Source organism: Ursus maritimus, unplaced genomic scaffold (assembly GCF_017311325.1).
Source record: "Ursus maritimus isolate PB19 unplaced genomic scaffold, ASM1731132v1 scaffold_25, whole genome shotgun sequence".
In the NCBI taxonomy this organism is placed as follows: domain Eukaryota; kingdom Metazoa; phylum Chordata; class Mammalia; order Carnivora; family Ursidae; genus Ursus; species Ursus maritimus.
The window spans coordinates 31217867-31238873 of record NW_024425008.1 but is presented as its reverse complement, the minus strand read 5'-3'; the positions used below and the strand labels follow the sequence as shown (position 1 = coordinate 31238873).

General features: G+C 37.0%; 1 protein-coding gene across 11 annotated transcripts in view; it reads left to right on the top strand.

The window, feature by feature from the left end:
• RAD51B (RAD51 paralog B) overlaps positions 1–21007 on the top strand; it is a 677123-nt gene that overhangs the window by 226238 nt on the left and 429878 nt on the right. The window lies entirely within an intron of this gene.

Below are 21007 nucleotides of genomic sequence, written 5' to 3'. Positions count from 1 at the left end.
GTAGACCCCGCATTTTCTGTGACCAGGAGAAAAGCGCTAGCAAAATAAGTGTGTCTTGATTATTTTCTCCACTTCTCTGGTTTAATTTACGTATAATTTACATAAATGAGTTTCTGGCCGTCCAGTGATTATGTTACAACTCCTGCACTCAGTACAACTTCAACAAAGTGAGTGGGGTCTGAGGCACCTGGCAGGGTTCCCCATCTTTAAAAATACGTTTACTGAAGCACACGTCACTATTGAAAGTAAGCCTGAATCTACTGGAGATTTTTGTTGGGGTTAATATTTGCTTCCTACTCCTCCAAGAAGTGCTTCTGGTTAATTCTGAATGTTTTCTTCCTTTTCCTCTTGGTTGTGTTCCAGAGTAGACACCAACAGTATTCCTCTTTATAATCAGGAAGTTGTTGAGCGCTCATTCTGTGAGAGTCATGGCCGGAAGGGACAGAGTCTATGGATATTGGAATATTCTACCTCTTATTTTCTCTGCATCACATAAAGAATTAAATCATCAGGCTATCCCATTGTCACCTCGTTAGATTTAACTATTGTATAACTTATCTTACCAGCTTACTTTCTCATTCATTCAGAATACATTTATTGAGTACCTGTTATGTGTTAGGCACTGTGCTTGGGCTGATGTTAGAAAAATTGGTAGTCTAGGGGCGCCTGGGTAGCGCAGTCGTTAAAGCGTCTGCCTTCGGCTCTGGGCGTGGTCCTGGAGTACTGGGATCGAGTCCCACATCGGGCTCCTCTGCTATGAGCCTGCTTCTTCCTCTCCCACTCCCCCTGCTGTGTTCCCTCTCTCGCTGGCTGTCTCTCTGTCACATAAATAAATAAAATCTTTAAAAAAAAAAAAAAGAAAAGAAAAATTGGTAGTCTATGTTCCCTGCTCTTGAGAACTTATGGTCTGGTGAGCTGTGCTAAGGAAAAGTGTTTTTCTGAGTGTTGATATGATGATTACTCTGTTAATGGCATTTATGTCAATAATAGGCCTTAATAATATATTTCTCTCCTTCTTCATTTGGCCAATGTAATATTCATCTCCTCCAAAAAATGTGATCAGCCCTTTTGTCTACCTGATCTCAGATGAGATAACAAAATGTACGTTGGGGTACGTGATGACACAGCCACAAATATAATTCTTTCTTTAGATAGTCTTTCTCAATTCTTGGCAAATTTTAATTTTTAACATCATGAGTCTAAGCTATAGTAATTCAGATTTAATTATCATGTGATCAAGCTGGGGTGATTGTTTTTAGTGTAGCCATAGGAAATCAAAGCCGACAGCTGGGCTGGAGCTGTGTCCCGGCAGGTTCTGTTGAGCTGTATTCAGAGGGAAAAGTGGTGGCAGCTCCCCAGGCTCCCCTGCTCCAGGAGATGGTCTTCTTTGGTCATCCAAGGCAATACCTGCCAGATGCTTTTGAAGCCAGTTCAATTAACACTCAGGAAGCGAGACTTCAGTAAAAAGGTATTAAGAATATAGCTCATGTTTAGTGGGCATGTCATCACTGTTTTCCTCTTTAAAAATTTAATAAACTCACTACACAGAAGGAATATTTACCTTATATAATTAGGCAGTATTTCCCCTAAATTACAAAGACATGCTTTTAAGTTTCGTTGTCTTAAGGTTCTCTGAATTCTCATATGATATTTGATCTATGGTATCTAATTTTTGCCTGAAGATATTTATAGATTCTATTGGGTAGGATAGCATACTTATGTTTAAAATATAGTCAGTTGGTTTGCCAATTTTTATTAATTTCACTAGAATTTTCACTGGCTACCTTTTAAAAAAAAAAAGATTTAATTTATTTTAGAGAGAGAGAACACATGTGTGCAAAAGCAGGGAGGAGGGGCAGAGGGAGAGAGAGAATCCCAAGCAGACTCTGCACTGAGCCCAGAGCCCAGTGGGGCTCTATCCGACCACCTTGAGATCACAACCTGAGCCGAAACCAACAGTTGGTTGCTTAATGGACTGTGCCACCCAGGCGCCCCTGCATTAGCTACTTTTAACTTTCTTGGAGGAAGTCTGTTTATTTCTAACTTAGATTAATCAATATCATCCCTATTGTAAATGATACGATAGTGAAGCTGGAATAAAATTTTTTCAATGTATAACAAATAAGGGGTTAATATCCACTATATGTTAAGAATTGTTAAAGAAAATCCATGAGAAAAATAGGTAAGAGTTTTTGAACAAGTAAGTTCATAGATGAAGAACTACAATTTGCCTGTGATAACCTTGATACTATTTAAAGAAATGCAGATTTTAGTACATTCTACAGGAAGGCTTTTCCTAATGCATTAAGCTGTCAGTAGAAAGGTGTGATTGATACTCAGTGAGACTGGCGCAAATAAGGAAAGGTTCCTTTAGCTGGGCATTGTTGGGGGTCCTCTCGGGAATGAGTTGTCACGTACATATGAGAAACTTCTTGTTGAAGGCTTTCTCACATATAACACATTCATATGGATCTCTGCAACATGGATTTTATCATTAGATCTGATTCCTGTGAGAAAATGTTATTACTTTCAAACAACAAATGCTTTTTCTCTCATGTATGAATACTCTGGGGCACATTGAGGCCTGATATCTGGCTGTCGGGGTGACTGGATGGAGCCCTTAGCACAGTCACTACATTGAGAGACTCTAAGTATGAGCATTTGGAGGATTCTGCACATTTGACCCGTCAGTGAAGGCCTTCCCATAATCAGTTCATATAGACGTTTTTCTGCTGTATAAATGAACTGATGCACTGGAAGATGTGATTTCCCCAGTGAAAGATTTCCCACAGATACTATTTCCATGAGGTTTCTCTGCAGTATGAATCTTCTGATGAGTAATCAACTCTGACTTCTGTCTGAAGACCTGCCAACATTCAGTACAAACGTAGTTTCTCTCCAGTATGAATTTTCTGGTATGCAATCAGTCTTAATCTTTTCGTACGTGTTTCTACATTCGGTACATGTACAGTTTTTCTCTTGTGTGAACTTACTGATGCTCTAGGAGTTGTGGCACTTATGGTTGTTTTACTATTTTATCCTACATACTTGTGATCATTATTAGTGACAGCTGTCCAGTCCTGAGTCATAGCAAACCCCTCAGCCTCATTGAACAATATGCTTTGCACTAAATCATATTTTTTGTTTTATATCTGAATCTATTAAAGTGGATTTGGACTATTTTCTGTTAATAATAGAAATTGTTCCAAGTTGCAATATTAGAAGACAAACCATTTGTTTCACACTGACCCATTTATATAGATTGTGTACTGACTTACCATAACATATTCATCCTTCCTATTTATGCAATCTGAGTGTAGTACAATCAAATGACAGTTTTTGTATTTACCATCCTAGTGTGATAGTCACTCTTTCAAAGGAAGCTTTTGAGGGCTCTACATAGCATTTTGCCATTAAATTTGTACAGTAATATAGGATAGTTTCTGTGTTGTATTTTATTATATATCAACATATAAAAATTGTTACATCAAGAGTATTTATTTTTTTAATCTTGTTATTCTCATTGTGATGAGGTTTAAAAAATTTTTTTGAGCATAGTTGATGCACAATGTTATATTAATTTCAGGTGTACAACATAGTCATTTACCACAAGTATAGCTACCATCTTTCATTTTGTGATGAATTTTTTATTATCCAAATATGGGCTAAATGTTTATCAACCTGTGTTTCTTTGTCATGGGTTTAATGTACAAGTAAAAATATTAGTATTTCCCTAAGTCTTCCACAGTATTTTCATTGGGCATCAACTGATTTGTCAGAGTTAATTATTATTTACATGTCATTTTTTGTAAATACTATTTATTGAGTGCTTACTGTGTAACAGATACTGTGCAGAACATTTCATGTACTGTCTCATTTAATTATCTTAGTAATTTTTAGTATGACACTGTTTTCAAGTTGGTGATAGTTTCAAATGGGCTAAGATAGAGCATGAGTAGCAGTAATTCAAAGTGATCCATTGGTAATAGGTGTAAAGCTAGAGCAACAGGCTAAATTATTCAAATATTGTTCAGATATAAAATTTTCTTTTAGCCCACTTAGTATTCTGCCCTTTGAGTAGTGAGAAAATATGGTCTTCTGTTTAAACAGAGAATTTGAGAGTCACTAGATTATATTGTGAACTTTTAATTTTTACCATCTAACTCTGTAAGTTGTTATATTTCTGTTACAATCCCCAACTGGAAATGTTGAATGAATGTGCCTAACTATTACTAGGGTGCATGTTGTACATTCACAGGCTGAGAGCATCTGTGAATAGTGCTTGGTTTTTAGTTAGTAGTGTTTGTTCATGGTTCTGCGTCCTATTGAATTGGGACTTTGCTTATATAAAGAAATGTCTATAAAGCCACAGGCAAGTAAAGTTGGAATTTCTTCCTTGGGGAAATCTGAAGTGTAGAGTTATAAGTAAATATTAAGGTTCAAAGTGGGTAATATAATGAGCACAGTCAAGGAATTAGTAATTATGTAACACTTAATGTTTGCAAAATGTTTTACAGCCATATTTATTAATTTACATAAGTCCCCTGGAAGGTAACAGTGTTATTACATGTGTTTTATAAGCAAGAGGGGCAAAATGTGGGCAAATTAAGTGGCAAAAAGAAGAGTGACAAAAATTAGGACATTGATTCTAAGATGTGGGCCTATATCTTATACTATGTTGCTTCATTAGGGAAATAAAGAAATAAAATGCTTCTGTTTTGTTATAGACATGGGCATAGTGCCTATTTGGATAATTGTTTATGAATATTTATATAATTTTATATATTATTTTCTCTTATTTTTTGGTTATGTGGCTCAAAGGCCTTCTAACACAAATTCTAATGAATGAATGTCTGAGCTTATTAGCTCATGGATAAGGTCCTGAGCTATAAATTCTCCATAAAATGCTGCAGATGTCATGACCAGCAGATTGGTGGATATGTCCAGTCGATGCTCAGTGTTATCTAGAGAGAATACATTGTGAGACCAACAGAGTTATGACCTGGGGGAGCTGACCTTGTTGACCACACACTGCCTGTGGCTGCTCTCTCTCTGTTACTCTGTTTCTCTTTGTACTTTCCTTACCCCCTCCTCCCCCCACCAAAGAATAGCAAATTTCTGCTAAAGAGTAATGAATTTGCTCACAAGCTCAAAAAGGTAAAACAAGATCATCCATAACAGAAGAGTAGTCTAAAAGCGGCCTTAGGCTCCTACATTAGAAAGCAGAAGGAGACATGATAAATTATTGCATTCAATTAACCTTTCTTTTACTTACTGAGTGCACAGAAACTGCTTTAACACCCTGAGGTGTGACCAGAAGGTAATGAAGAGTGATTTTTTGAAAATAAATATACCGTAAGGTACACTGTTTAAATGACTGCTATTCTTCAATGTAGCCATTCTTTACATAAATCCAACAATGCTGCCATTGCAAAAAATATTTTTAGAACTCGTCCTTTTGAATTGCCTTTAGAAGCCATTTATGAACTGTAAAGGAAACCAGTCTCATATTTGCTTAAAGTCTTACCATGTTTCTTTAATCAACCCTTCCCCTTGCAAAGAAACTTATTACCCAGATAGATTACTGACCTTTTCACCAGCCTTTGTTCTGCACTAATTTTTCTTTCTCTTCTGTTGTCAGTCAGTTCTATACTTTAAAAAAGTAAAGATTTGCCATCAACAAAGGTATTTATTGTTTTAACTTTTTATTTTGAAATACTTTAGACTTACAAAAAAGTTATAAAAAGAGTACAGAGAGTTCCTATATATCTTTCACCCAGCTTCCCTTAATGTGAACATCTAACTTAAGCCCAGTACAGTTACCAAAATCAGGAGATTAACATCAATAAAATACTATTTGTTAATCTACAGACATTATTTAAATTTGTCCAGTTTTCCCCACTAATATTCTTTTTCTTCATCAGGATCCAATCCAGGATCTTACACTACTTCATTTTGTTGTCGTGTGTCTGTCCTTGGTCTTTCCTAACCTATGACAGTTCCATGAGGACATTTAAAGGATAGTACCACCTCTCTCCCAATCCTTGCAGAAAAAAAAAAAAAAAGAAAAAAAAGAAAGAGCCATAGACTCTGAATGTGAGTCCAAAAATTCCAAGTTGACAGAACACCAATTTGTTCAAATTACTTGTCTATGTATTTGAGGGGTTTTTTTTTGTATTTGAGTTTTGAAGTATAATTAACATACAGTGTTTTATCAGTTTTAGGTATACAACATAATGGTTCAACAATTCCATACATTACCCAGTGCTCACCCAGATGTGAGTCACCACCTGTCATCATACAACAGGATTAAAATATTATTGACTATATTCCCTATGCTGTACTTTTTATCTCCATGACTTATTTATTTGATAACTGGAAGTTTGTACGTCTTAATGTATTTTATCTATTTTGCCCGTGCCACCCTCCCCCTGCCCCTCTGGCAACCATCATTTCTCTGTATTTAAGAGTCTGTTTGTTTGTTCATTTGTTTTATTGTTTTTTTTAAGATTGTACATATAAGTGAAATCATAAGGTATTTGTCTTTTTCTGCCTTATTTTGCTTAGCATTTTACTCTTTAGTTTCACTCATGTTGTTACAAATGGCAAGATCTCATTCTTTTTTATGGCTGAGTAATATTCCACTATATGTGTATCACTTCTTCTTTATCTATTCACCTATTGATCGACACTTGGGCCACTTCCATATCTTGGTTATTGTAAATAATGCTGCAATAACCATAGAGATGTGTATATCTTTTTGAATTAGTCTTTTTTTTTCTTTGGGTAGATACCCAGTAGTGGAATTACTGGATCATATGGTATTTCTATTTTTAATTTTTTGAGGAACTTCCACAGTTTTCCACAGTGGATGCACCAATTTACATTCCTACAATAGTGTACGAGTTCTTTGCACCCTTGCCAAATTTGTTATTTCTTGTCTTTTTAATTCTAGCTATTCCGTGTCTTGTTCATTCTTTCTTTCATTTATTTGACTAGTTGTGAGCCTACCATGTGCCAATTTGTGCTGATTACTGCAATAAAAAGAAGAATGAGATGTGCTTGGGAATAAAGAAGCTCATAGTGCATAGAAGCAACAAAACTATCTATAACCCTGGTGTGGCTGTGTATTGAGCTCTGGGAGTTTTGCCCTGGTGTTCAGTCTCTTTTATCCCTATCTTCCTTCCATTTTTTTCTGCCATCACCTTAGTTCAGACTCTCATTACCTCATGCCTTATCAATTAGTCATTTCCTAAATGGTCTTTCTAGTTCTAACTCTCTTCCCCCTTCCAGCTCACCTAAAATACCTCTGTACATGCAATATCTCTCTATTTAATAACTCTTAGTAGCTCTCCCCAAGTTAAATTTTTAATTATTTCCCAAGTTTGTAACTCGGCAGACCCGATGTTTCTGTTAATCACTGGGACTACTCTAATAGCTTCTTAATTGGTTGCTCCATATCTGCTCTTGTACCCTCATGTCTTAGACAGAGTGATCTTTCATAAATGCAAATCTGATTACATCATGCTTCTTCTTGACCCTTTTAGCAGCTTCCCATTGTCCTTACGTTAGCATCTGAAATCTTCAGCAAGGCCTCTTAGGCCTTGTATGATTTGGCCATAATATTATTACCTCATAGGGTTTTTGGAAGTATTACATGAGTTAAAACTCATAAAGTGCTTAGAAAACTGCCTGGAATATAGTAAGCAGTCAATAAAAATACATATTCTCATTTAATCAAAAGTTTTAATCAAGAATTTGGTGAATTTTATAAAATGCCTTTTATCATGTATAGAGGTGACAATATAATTTATTTCTTTTGATGTTCTAATATGGTAAATTATATTAACAGATTTCTTAATATTGAACTATCGTTATATTCCTATATGAACCCCATTTGGTCATGCTTAATATTCTTTCGAGGTGCTATAAAGTGGATTCTGTTTGATAATATTTTATTTAAAATTTTATATCTATAATGAGTCAAGTTTATCTGTAATATTCATATTTTTGTGCTAGTTCCTCACTCTCTGGTCCTTCTATTAGATATCTTTTTTTCCTTTTTTGTAGCATTTTTTGCTACTATAAGTACTTATTTGTGCAATTATTTGTTTGATGTCTTTTTCCTGCTAGAATGTAAGTACTGTGAAGTCGAGAACCAAGTCTATTTTGTTCATCACTGTATTTCCTAGCCCTCAACACAGTTCTGAGAGCACAGGTAGGTAGTCACCAAATATATATTCATTGAATAAAAGAATAAATTAGTATGATTAAAGGAAATGAACACATTTTTGTTCAGTGCTTCAGTTGACTTGAGCTCCTTCTAGTACAATAAGGGACTGTGTCAAAGCTGTTCAGATTCTTTAAAGTTAACCAATTCCAAGCAGGGAAATTTTAAACAAATAGTGGCTCTTTTTCCTGTTTCCTCTGGTCTCAAAAATACTTGAGATTTAATAAAGATGTAGAATAATTTTATAGAAGTTATTGTATTGTTCCTTACCTACAGCACTTCCAATTAGGCTATTTTTCTTATTTAAATAAGAAATGGTGCATTTACAAAGAAATGGGACAGAGGGCTGAAAGCTATAGTCCTTTGTCACTTGTTCTCAAGACTCTGACCAATTAGAACTTCTTGACTTTTTGTTTTTTCCAACACTTAACTGTTTAAAGGAAATCTTGACTGTTAGAGATAACCCACCCCTCGCAACATGAAAAAGGGAGAACCTGATTGGCCCACATTAACATTTAGGTTGGTCAGAGGGCATTGACTAACATATAAATTGTGGATTCTTAGGTCAATATAGTACCTTTCATTCACTTGGCAGGGACACGGGGGTAGGATCATATGGTATAAACCATGGCTGCTACCCCTCAACGGGGTAAAATAATATCCCGTAGAGGAATGTGGGTAGGCACGTGCAATAATACATGTCTGCTGCAACCTCTTACTACCTTGAAACATTAGAAAAGTTTCATAAATGCTCTAGCTTTCAGTTTCTTCACTTTTAAAATAAGGCTAATAAAGAATGCTTTCAAAGTTACTGTAATGATTAGAGATAATATATGTAAAATGCCTGGTGCACAGTAGTACTCAATAAGTTATAGCTAGTGTTATTCATATATGAGGTAATAATAAATGTGATCTAATCTGGAACACACAAAAGAAAAAAGTTCTCTAACTTCCAAGGAATAAAGATACAATGTCAAAACTTAGAGACCTTAACTTTCTTATAACCCATTCTTTCCATTTTAAAGAGGTGGTTGTAGAGAATTCTACATCTAGCAATATGATAGAAGCTGAGTACCGTACAACTAAAAATTCTGGTTAAAATGTAAAATCTGTCTCTTTAAAGCATGGTTCATCTGAAGATAAAGTAAGAAAAGGAAGTGTTGGCCAGAAATATCTGAAAAAGGAACATTTCTCAGAAGAAAAAAATTAGGGAGGATTTTCCCCTGAGAGCAGCTGCCAGTCTTTGGTGAACTAGAGTCTGGGTTCTGATGGGCACATGACACACTCAGAGTTGAGGGGGTAGGAGACGAAGCTGGGGTCTGAGCAGGATAAGAGGGTAAATGTGAGCTTTCTGCCTATCTCTGAGACTCCAAAGGGCAATAACCTCAGGGGGCAAACTAGGAAAAGCTGCCCCTGAAGTAGGAGACCTGCTCTTCTCAGCTATGGCTCTGGATGGATTGGGGTGGGGGGGTGGGAATCTCTCACTCATTCATTCAATAAATATTTATTAAGTACCTATTCTGTACTAGGCACCATTCTAGACACTAGGCATTGTGCGAATATCTATACAAAACTTGTCCAATATGGGTTTAGCGCTAGAAATTTAAACCTGGCCTAAAAACCTGCTGATTAAAATTTGATGTGAAGAAGTACTGGTTTGATAATGTCCCTAAATTGGCAGTGTTCACAAACATCCGTGATGTGAATGCTTACAACATTCTAGGCACTGTTCTAAGCACTTTTTGAGTTCTGACTTATATAAGTCTTCCAAAAACCTTATGAAGCAATAATATTGTTTTCAAAAGCAAGGAGGTTAAGTAACTTATTTACTCAAGACTGCACAGTTTATATGTAGAAGAATTTAGTTCCAGTCTGGAACTAGGCTTTATAACTACTACACTATATTGTCTTTCACGTAAGGATACTTTTCTCATACATATATATGTGTGTATGTATCTTATTTGCGAGGCTAACATCTTGCTTAATAGGAACACTGAATACATTTCCATAAGGTCATTGAGATAACTAGCAGAGAACTCAGAGATCACACAACTGTGACATCTCTGTTCTCTGAGGCCTCATAAAAGAGTAACTAGCTCCCTGATGTCACTTAGTTGGCAAATAGTTTTTGCTCATTTTGAATAATCAATAGATCTCACAGTTAATAATAATAAAGACAGGTTTTCTTACTCTCATTTTAATGAGATAAAGGTACAGTTGAAAGAGAATATGTAACTTTCTCAAGCTTTCATGACAAACAGGTGACAACTAAATTTTCCCACATAATGTCATTTTGGATGAGAAATATATCTTTATTTAAAATATTACATCAGTGAGTGGTAAGCTTTATGGAGCACTTAAGCCAGCAGTAACATTACTGGGCCCTATACTAGGCATATAGCAGAGAGGTCTGAAAACTGGATAGGGCTCTAACATTAGTTTCTACAGCATTCAGGACGAAATTAATTTAGAGTCAGGCAAGTGGAATTACAGGATTTAAGAGGGCGAGAAACGAATGGTCTGTGTTCGCTTCTTTTTTTATCCTCTCATTTTCTTTCGTTGATGTTCTTCTCAGATGCCAGAGACCAGTCATGGCTGCCAGATGACTGGGCTCTGCTGGCTCATCAAGAGGCTGTGGCAGTGCTTGTTTCCATGAGAGCTGGAAGAAACGATGCAATGGAAAAAGCACACGCAGTCGTTTGTCAGTAGCTGGCTGTGTCATTCTCAGTGCCCTGTGTTCCTCTAAATGGGAATGGAGTCTGATAACTCTTAGAACTCGGGCTTCATGAACACAAATTACAGGACTTACGGGCTGAGCTTCAGTGTGAGCAGTGGCAGAGCACTTTGGTTAACGTGTCCCACACCCAGGTTTGTAGGGCTAATCAGTACGGTTTGGCTTTGGTCAGTTTGATTGCCAAGAGGTTTGGATATGCCTGGGAGAAATAAAAAATGCCTAATTTCTGGGGATATTGGTACCGTTTAGATATTCAAGAGGTTTTAATTAATTAATTTATTTTATATTTATTTATTTACTTACTTAAGAGATTTATTTTTAAAAGGTAAACCCCTTTTTCTGGGGCACTTGGGTGGCTTAGTCTGTTAAACGTCTGCCTTCAGCTCAAGTCATGATCCCAGGGTTTGAGCCCTGCATCGGGCTCCCTGCTCAGTGGGGAGGCTGCTTCCCCCTCTCTCACTCCTCCTGCTTGTGATCTCTCTCTGTCAAATAAATAAAATGTTTTTAAAAAGGTAAACCCCTTTTTGGATGATGGATGAGACAGTTGATCTTAACTATCATGTAATCTGCCATGAAATTTGATGGTAGTCTCTGTTCTTAGAACTGTAGTTCCATCAAAGTCCATTTTTCGGTGTCATTTAGAAGTGTAGTAAATATAATAAGGCGCCATGATACATAGGATCACATAGAAAGAGTTTATAAAACAGTTACTGAAATGATAGCTGTGAAGTCAAAGCAAGACGTCGCCACAGTGGGTCTTCCCAATGACTATCAGTATTTATGTTGATGGGCACTCTCATTCAACCTGGTGTTGTCCCGTGGCTTCTCAGGTGGAAGATCTGACATGAATAACTTGGTTGTGTAACTGTAATGAAATGGAAGTTGAATTATATACATCTATGTCTTTGAGCCATGCAGTTTCTTAGGGCTGATGATAATTTTTTTTTCACCTGTAGTAGCCAAAAAATAATCATTCTTTTTTATCAGTTTTTAAATATTCATACTAGCTTTTAGTTAGTGTGGCCTAATTTCTTGATCACTTTCATTTCTTCGGTTCTGTTTGTTGTGCACATTATTTTTCTGGGGCAGCCGTTTAACTCTTGTGTGTGCCAGAAAACAACTCACACTCAGCAGTTGCAAAATTACTTTCCTTCTTTATGGATTATTCTGTATTCGAGTCTTCCAGTGCTAAATCACTGTCAGCAAAGATCAGAAGCAGCAGTCAGAAGTGTTTCACTCCTTTGAACAACTATATCAAACTCTGCCTACCTCCCTGCCCCCTCAAATGGGTTTTTCATGTGACTCTCTGGTCAGTATGAGATTGCTGCTGGTCTGAAGAAGAGGCTGTACAAGGACTCTCCTGACAGCAGAGGTGCCTTTCACTTCCTTTGTGCCTAAACTGCAGCAGCTGTTCCAGACCCACAAGTGAACAGCTTGTTTTCCAATCAAAATGGATTCTTTTGCAATTCGACCTTTTTTGGAAATTAGGTACACTTTCCAACGTATATGTTTTGAGGCCCTTGGGTATTTGAACCATTTCCTAGTCTACTTTCCCAGACATAAAAGATACCATGTGTGAAATATGTGGAATGAGAATGTCAAGGTGTTTGGGTGGATTCTTTCTGCAGAAAATATATTTGCTTATTGCAGTTTCTCTGTCAAGATTTTAAAGTAAGAGAAAATCTAAAAGCACCTCTTCAGAACTGAAATCATTTACGTCTACTGGCATAAATAGAACCTTTCAGAGTATAAGCCAACGAGCCACCTCAAATACCACCTCCTTTGTGAAGCCTTCTTCAATGCCTTGTGCAAAGAAAGTCTTCCCTACTCTGCTTTTCCAAAGCACTTTCCACTTCCAAAAAAGCACTTATCTCACATCTCAGTCTGCCTCTGAAATATTTTTTTCACTTCTCTCCCCATCTAACACTGAAATCAGGGTAGAAATTTTGTCTTATTCATTTTTGTATTCCCCCAACAGCTATACGCAGTCCCTTGAATGTAGCCATAGGTCAAGCACACACCTCAACCCACCTGATTTCCTCCACTAAGAAGGTCTTTTCACTCCCTCATCTCTGCTAGATTATGTGTTCTTGAAGCATAATTTACACACTATTCCAATGACTTGTTTATATAGTTGTTTCTTCTATTAGACTGCAAATTCCATGGAGACACAACTATGCCCTCCATCTGTATTTCCCCAGGGCCTAGCATAATGCTAGGACACAGAGAGTACTCATTACATTTCTACTAAATGAATGTTGGACTTATTCAGTGAACAGTGGCCTTGAGTTATAGGAATGGGGGAAAAAAGGCCCATTTCCTAAGGTTAGCTGCACTGCATAATAATGATAGGTATAAGTGACAATTGCACATTACAATGCATATACATGCATTAGTGCTTTTTATCCCTGGAGAACCATAAGTACCAAGAAGTATTCTGCTTATGGTCATATCATCATGACAGGAAGAATATGTTGCTTTCAACTATTACTTTAAAACAGAGATGGTAATTTATCATCGGTTAGAAGGTTAAATAGAATTGATTTTGTCCTTTTCTCTGATCTGTAATCAGATTAGGTTTGAATTTTTGAGTTTTCATTGTATCTATTGATAGAATTACCTGTTAATTAGTCTGGCTATCCCAGTGGTATAAATTCCCTGAGTTCCAAGAGGTGCCTTGCCTCTTATCTCCAGGTTTCTAGCATAGAGCCTAGTGAGTATGGTAGATGATCAATAAATATCTCTTGAATTGAACGTAAGAATGAATGTATGACCCAATTAGAAAAACCTATACAAATTCTTTATCTTACCTTCAAAGTGAAAGTTCTTTTTTACTGCTGGTAGAATCACTGGGACCAAAAATGACTATTAAGAGAAATGTTGAAACCTTGCAAAGATGGTGGTATTTGCAAGTTAGAATATGGGTCTGGTGTTGGTTGTTCCCAGATTCTTCCTTTAGAATATTAAACTTAATTCCTTTAGAAGCTTAATCCTATTTGTTTCTCTGTCTCTGTTTTAGATTCTTACTCAGAGAAATAAACTTTTAGAGAAGGTAATGTGAGGAGAAATCAATTAGATCACAAGAGTAAAGTTTTTCAGCAATCAAATTTTCTGTAATTTTCAGGTTGATTCTGACAGAAATACAAGTTTCATTAATAAGAGCTTATAGATTTGCTCTATATCTCTATACTCACATGAATTGAACTTGATATTAAATATACAGCTTTTATGGGGCACCTGGGTTGCTCAGTTGGTTAAGTGTCCAACTCTTGGTTTTGGCTCAGTTCATGATCTCGAGGTTGTGAGATAGAGCCCCGCATCAGGCTCCGCACTGAGTGCAGAGTCTGCTTGGGATTCTCTCTCTCCTCTCCCTGTTCACAGACACACTCTCTCTCTCAAATAAATAAATAAAATATTTTAAAATATTATTAAAAATACAACTCTTAGTAAGTTATTCCCTAATTCTTAAAGTGGCATTGAATAATTTTAATTTAAACTCTGAACTTAGTTTTGGTAACCCTTTAATTTTGAAAGTTAATATGTCATTGAAATTAATTTTTCTTTAATTCCAAGGATAAGTTCCTAGAGATGGGAAGATAGGTAGTCTTTTCCACTTCTTGTGAGAAACTATATAAGCTAAGCCACTTGCAATATCATCTACTACTTTATATCTTTCTTTTATCATCCAGGTCCCTAGCCTTGCTTCTAGAGGAATGCAGTATGAATGTATCAGCCCCACACTGATTTAGCTGCTGGAGACTTTAGAGATCATCCATTCATTTTGAGCTCTTCATTTTATAGATGAGGAAAAAGGCTTTGAGATTTTAACTGACTTGTGGACGATTACATAGCTAGCCATGGTAGAGCCTAAACTGGAACCTCAGTCTTTTCACAGCTTGTCCAAGACTCTTTCTACTATGCCTTATGGATTTTCTTTATCTAGTGAGGCAAGATGCTCACTTACAGGCTGCAAGTGACAGTCAGAGTTGTATGAATTGAGTGTGTTGGGTGACAACACACAGCCAACATGTAATGGCTTAAATATATTATTCTTTACCTAGAGAGTTAGCCATTTGGTATAGTGTAGACACCATAGGGGAACAACAGTGAGATGCCTCATTTAATGAGGGAGGTGAAGTTTTCCCTTAGTGTTGAACTAGGAATCAATAAGTATTGGATCACAGTGGATGTTTACACAATTGTCTTAGAGTATGTTGCCAATGCAAAAAAGACAACTGGAGAACTCAAGAGCATGCATTCACATCCCAGAGAAAGAGAAAATATGTTGGTCAGCTGTTGAAGCATAGACAAGGTCGAATCACCAGTAAACATTACCTTTGCCTATATGAGCATCCTGTACTTTAAGGATTCTCAAACTTTAGTGTGCTTCTGAGGTAGCTGGAGGGCTTACTAAAATATAGATTGCTAGGCCATACCCTCCAAATTCTTAGGGCCCAAGAATGTACATTCTAACAAGTTCCTGGATAATACTGATGTTGGTTAGGGAACTACATTTGGAGACTCACTGGTCTATAGGTATATTCATTTTCTATTGCTGTGTAACAGAATAATGAAGTGTAACAAATTTGACAGCTTAAAGCAACACCTATCTATTAGCTCACAGTTCTGTAGGCCAGAAATCTAGGACAGCCTGGCTGAGTTCTCTATTTAAGCTGAAATCAAGGTTTTGGCTGGCAACATTCTCATCTGGAGCTCAAGGTCTTTTTTCAAGTTCATTCTGGTTATTGGCAGAATTCATTCCCTCACAGCTATAGGACTGAAGTCCTGTTTTATTGCTCTCAGTGCTAGCAAGAGTTGGGGACTGCTCTTGGCTCCTGGAGGTCACTCTCAGGTCCATAGAGGCTGCCTTGAAGGGAGAAAATATGCTAAGTCTGGCTGACTCAAGTGTTTCTGGTCTTTGCAGTAATTGAATTCCTCTCAGGAGATTAATAGATCAGTATTCTGATTATATACCTCAGGCCCTGTGAACTTGTTTAATGTGGATCTCCTCTTAGTATATGGCCCCAGTCTTGCTGGGTTTAATAGATTGGTTTTGAGACTGATTAGCTGTGATTCAGATTGTGGGTGAAGAAAAACTCACCAAAATGAAAATCACTGTTGGGGATGGACTGGGCAGCCAGCCTGCCCTCCCAGGCATCATCATCCCCCTGTATTGCTTTATAGTGGTACTTGTTCCTCAAACTTCTCATTACATAGCATACCCTAGATTGAAACCATGATTAGAATTAAAATGAAAAAGTTCTTAGAAATTCAGACAAAATGTCCAGTGGTTTTTCTGTAGCCAGTCTCTCCAAACTCTCTTTGTGTGGGAATTGATTCTCTTACTGAAGCCTTGAGATGAAGTTTCTGACCTGAAGTGGGATCTTGAAAATAAAATTAGAAAGGGTGAAACAGTGGCAGCTTCACTTCTCTTCCCAAGGGAATTCCGGCAACTGTCAGGGAGGAGTGTGTTGCAGTTGCAAATGGTTGAGAGTTAACGGATAAGGCTTTGTGATCTACTGGTTTTTAGTACCTGGTCTGTATGCCTGGTTGTGTATGTGTGCGTTATACTTCTAGTTGCCTAATTTTGTTTCTTCATCCCTTAAGAAAAGTCTAGCTTTATTTGTTTATCAGTGGCCTGGAGGTCCTTATATACAAATTTAATTAGCTGATTCCTTTATATAACTCAAATATGCAAATATAGAATTCTTAAATTTCTTTAGTGAAGACTGGTAATCAGGATTATTCTTAGTTCATTCCTTTGTCAGATCAGGATAGTCTCACCCTGTCAGAGACTAAAACCCAGTCTCTATTTGAGCTCATTCCTAAAGTTGGTGATAGCCATATCAGAACACTGGTTATGTAGTAAACCTTTGTAGACTGAACTGAAACGAACAGCATAAATCCAACACACTGAAATGTTACTTAGATTTTAAAAAGTCAGTTATATATTTTAGGGCAGGAAATATTTAATTTTAAAGAAGTTAATGTGAAGAAGACTTCAAATTATAGTTGCCTATAAACTAAAAATCTGCCCTCAGTTTCATTCACTGTGTCATGGGCTTTGTAGCTGCATTAACATAAACATATGTCCAGATCAAAGATGGACATATTATTCTTATCTCTGTTCTGGGCAGACCACCTTTTGTTTGACTGTTCGGAAAGATTTTGATAAATGAGGGATCAACAGATTAGAGATTGGAAGTCAAGTCACATGAATTAGTACAGTTCAATAAACTGGAATTACTTAGTCTAAAAAAGAACTTTTGGGGTATGTTTAAGTTAGGCCCTTTGGTTGCATAAACTAGCTAACTTAAACAATAACATACCTGATTGGAAGAGTATCAAGCAGCTTACAGAGTCAAGGAGAAGGTTGAAGAATCAAGCTTAGAAAGCATAGGGGCCAGAGCAACTTAAGAGGTCTCTGCAACCTTGGTTGTCATATTCTTCATGGCTTCACTGCCAGAGTGATCATGCTCCAGCAACTTTTAGCATTTTTGTCAAGGTTCAGGACTCGGGAGTCTAGCTTGGGCCATATGCTCACTCTGGCTAAAGGAAGGCAGGACACTTGACTTGCAGTCCCACTGGGCTACATTCAGTAGGGTAGAGAGCACCCAAAGAACTGTGGTGCTGTTATTAAAATAGTAGGGAAATGTATGCTATACAGTCAAAAAGTAGTAGATGGTCACAACAGGTTATGTAATCATGATCTTTGCATATTTGGAAAAGAGGTGAGACTTGATACAGATGTACAGCGATGGGTGGAATGTCCAGGGGAGCTTACTGTGTTTCAACTTGAGAAAGAACATTCTAGCAATTAGAACTATGAACAGGCTGCATTGTGAGGTTATGGACCTCCCATTTTTATTAGGATTCTTTTGGTTGCATGTGGCAGAAATTTGACTTGTACTAGCTTGGTAAAAGGAGAAAATTACTAGAAAAATACTAGGAATATTTCATGTGAACAAAGAAAGAATTGACTAGCCAAACTGTGGGAAGGGCAGACATCCTACTGGGCCTCAGAACAATTAGAACCAGAGACCTAAATGCAGCTGGCCTTATATCTCTTTCTATCATCTCCTCTTCTGGATATTGGCTTTATTTTCTTTGTCTGCAGACTCTTTCATGTACATCGTATGAAACATGGCTGCTTAGAGTACCTGCATTTCATATCTCACAATACTGCAGAGAAACTCTCTTTATCACACTTAGTGAGAAAAATCTTGGGGGAAAAGGCTGTGGTCCAGTTTGGGTCAGGTGTCCAACTCTGGACAAATCAACCCCTGCTAAGGGTCAGGACACTGTGTGATTCGGGTGCCTTCTCTGAACTGAACTAAGGTATCGGGAAAAGTTAGCTCCTAGTAGAACCACAGTAGAGAAAAGCAGTCCACAGAAGAAAGAGGGATGCTTTTGTCAGAAGGGAATGTGGTGGGTGGGTAAAACAATTAATGTCTATTACTTTATCACTGTATCTGTTCAAATAAAAGTTGGATCAGTCAGAGATGTTACAGAAAGGATTTTTATGTTGGTGGGAATTTGAACTGGAAGATCCTTAAGTTCTTCATAACTTGGAGATGCAAATATTCTACCTGCTTTATAGGTAAGGCACGCACATACTAGTGTTAGGTTATATCTGAAATTTTCTTTTTCCTGTTTATTTCAACTCAAGGATTACTCTGGTTGGAAACCAGGGAATATTTACCCAGATATTATTTTTGAGTTTGAGAATAGAAGAAAGTATTTTATTATTTAAAAATGAATGTTCAGTGTGGGAGAAATCATTTATACTTAAAAAGAAATGGAACCTAGGGACTTAAAATCACGTAGATTACCTTCAGAAGGATAGAACACTCTTAAATCTGAATGATTTATTGTAAGAGGATTTTTCAAAAAACTTTTATTTTGAAATAATTATGGATTCACAGGAAGGTGCAAAGAAATGTCTAGGGAGCATTATTCAAATTATTCAGCATAATTTCCTTATGGTTCATCCAAGTTGTTGTGTGGATATATAATTCATTCCTTTTTATTGCTGAATATTATTCTGTGTATGGAGGTACCACACCCTTGTAAGGGTATTTGGATAGTTTCCAGTTTGGGGCTATTATGAATAAAGCTTCTATGAACATTCCTGTACAAGTCTCTAAATGAAAATAAGTCTGGGATACGTGCCTAAGAGTGCAATTCTGGCTTGTGTGATAAATTGAATTTTGCTTTTAAAAGGTTCTGTCAAACTATTTTCAGAGTTTCATTTTACATTCTCACCAGCAACATATTAGTGACCTAATTTTTGCATCCTCTTCAGCTTTTGGTGTTATCACTAATTTTTATTTTAGCCCTTTTGGTAGCTATGTAGTGATATTTCATTGTCATTTTAATTAACATTTTTCTAATGGCTAATGATACTAAACATCTTTTCATGTGCTTACTTGCCATCTGTGTGTCTTCTTTGATGAAATGTCCATGCATATCTTTGTGTTCATTTTCTAATTGGATTGTTTTTTAAATGTTGAGTTTTGAGAGTTCTCTTCATAGCCTGTACAGGAGTCCTTTGTTGGATATGTGGTTTACAAATATTTTCTCCCAGACTGTAAATTGGTTTTTAAAATCCCCTTAACATGTTTTTTTTTTTTGCAGAGCACAAGTTTTAAATTTTGATGAAGATGGCTCTATTATATATTTGTGATTGATCTGAAGAATTTTATTTTATTTATTTATTTATTTTTAAAGATTTTATTTATTTATTTGACAGAGATAGAGACAGCCAGCGAGAGAGGGAACACAAGCAGGGGGAGTGGGAGAGGAAGAAGCAGGCTCACAGCGGAGGAGCCTGACGTGGGGCTCGATCCCATAACGCCGGGATCACGCCCTGAGCCGAAGGCAGACGCTTAACCGCTGTGCCACCCAGGCGCCCCTGATCTGAAGAATTTTAAATTGCCAAATTACCTACTCCACCTTCTTCTTTCTCAGCTCAGACATGGTTAAATGGTTAAATTTAAGATGAATAAAATAATTCAATATACCGCGTTCAAGTATAGTGGAACGCCTGTATGTTTGGCTCTATTCTAGTACCAAGTTTTCTCTTCAGTGGTGTTTTAATTAATGAAGAAAAATTCAGCTTTTTAAAGGTGGTAGCTTCATTCTGAGATTCAGCAAGATTTCATTATAGGTTCTACTTGTACTGCTGACTTTCGCAAATAAAGACACCTCACATTACTAATATTTTCCTTTCTACACAATCCTGAACATACCAGAAAGTGCAGCAACATTCTATGTTGCTTTGTTTGTGCACATTTAGCCTTTGGCTTCTCCTTTTGGCAGTCCATTTGTTCATTCCACAAATACTGCACACCTACCAGTGTGTTGGGATTGTGCTAAGTTCAGGGTTATAATGGGGACAGGATAGACATAGGTGCTGCCATCATGGAGTTTACATTTTCATTCTTATTTCCTTTTTTTTAATGTTTTTTTATTATATTATGTTAGTCACCATACAGTACATCCCCGGTTTCCGATGTAAAGTTCGATGATTCATTAGTTGCGTATAACACCCAGTGCACCATTCAATACGTGCCCTCCTTGCTACCCATCACCAGCCTATCCCATTCCCCCACCCCCCTCCCCTCTGAAGCCTTCAGTTTGTTTCTCATAGTCCATAGTCTCTCATGCTTCATTCCCCCTTCTGATTACCCCCCCTTTCTTTATCTCTTTCTTCCCCTACCGATCTTCCTAGTTCTTATGTTCCATAGATGAGAGAAATCATATGATAGTTGTCTTTCTCTGCTTGACTTATTTCACTTAGCATTATCTCCCCCAGTGCCGTCCATGTTGCAGCAAATGTTGAGAACTCGTTCTTTCTGATAGCTGAGTAATATTCCATTGTATATATGGACCACAACTTCTTAATCCAGTCATCTGTTGAAGGGCATCTCGGTTCCTTCCACGATTTAGCTATTGTGGACAATGCTGCTATGAACATTGGGGTGCATATGGCCCTTCTCTTCATTACGTCTGTATCTTTGGGGTAAATACCCAGTAGTGCA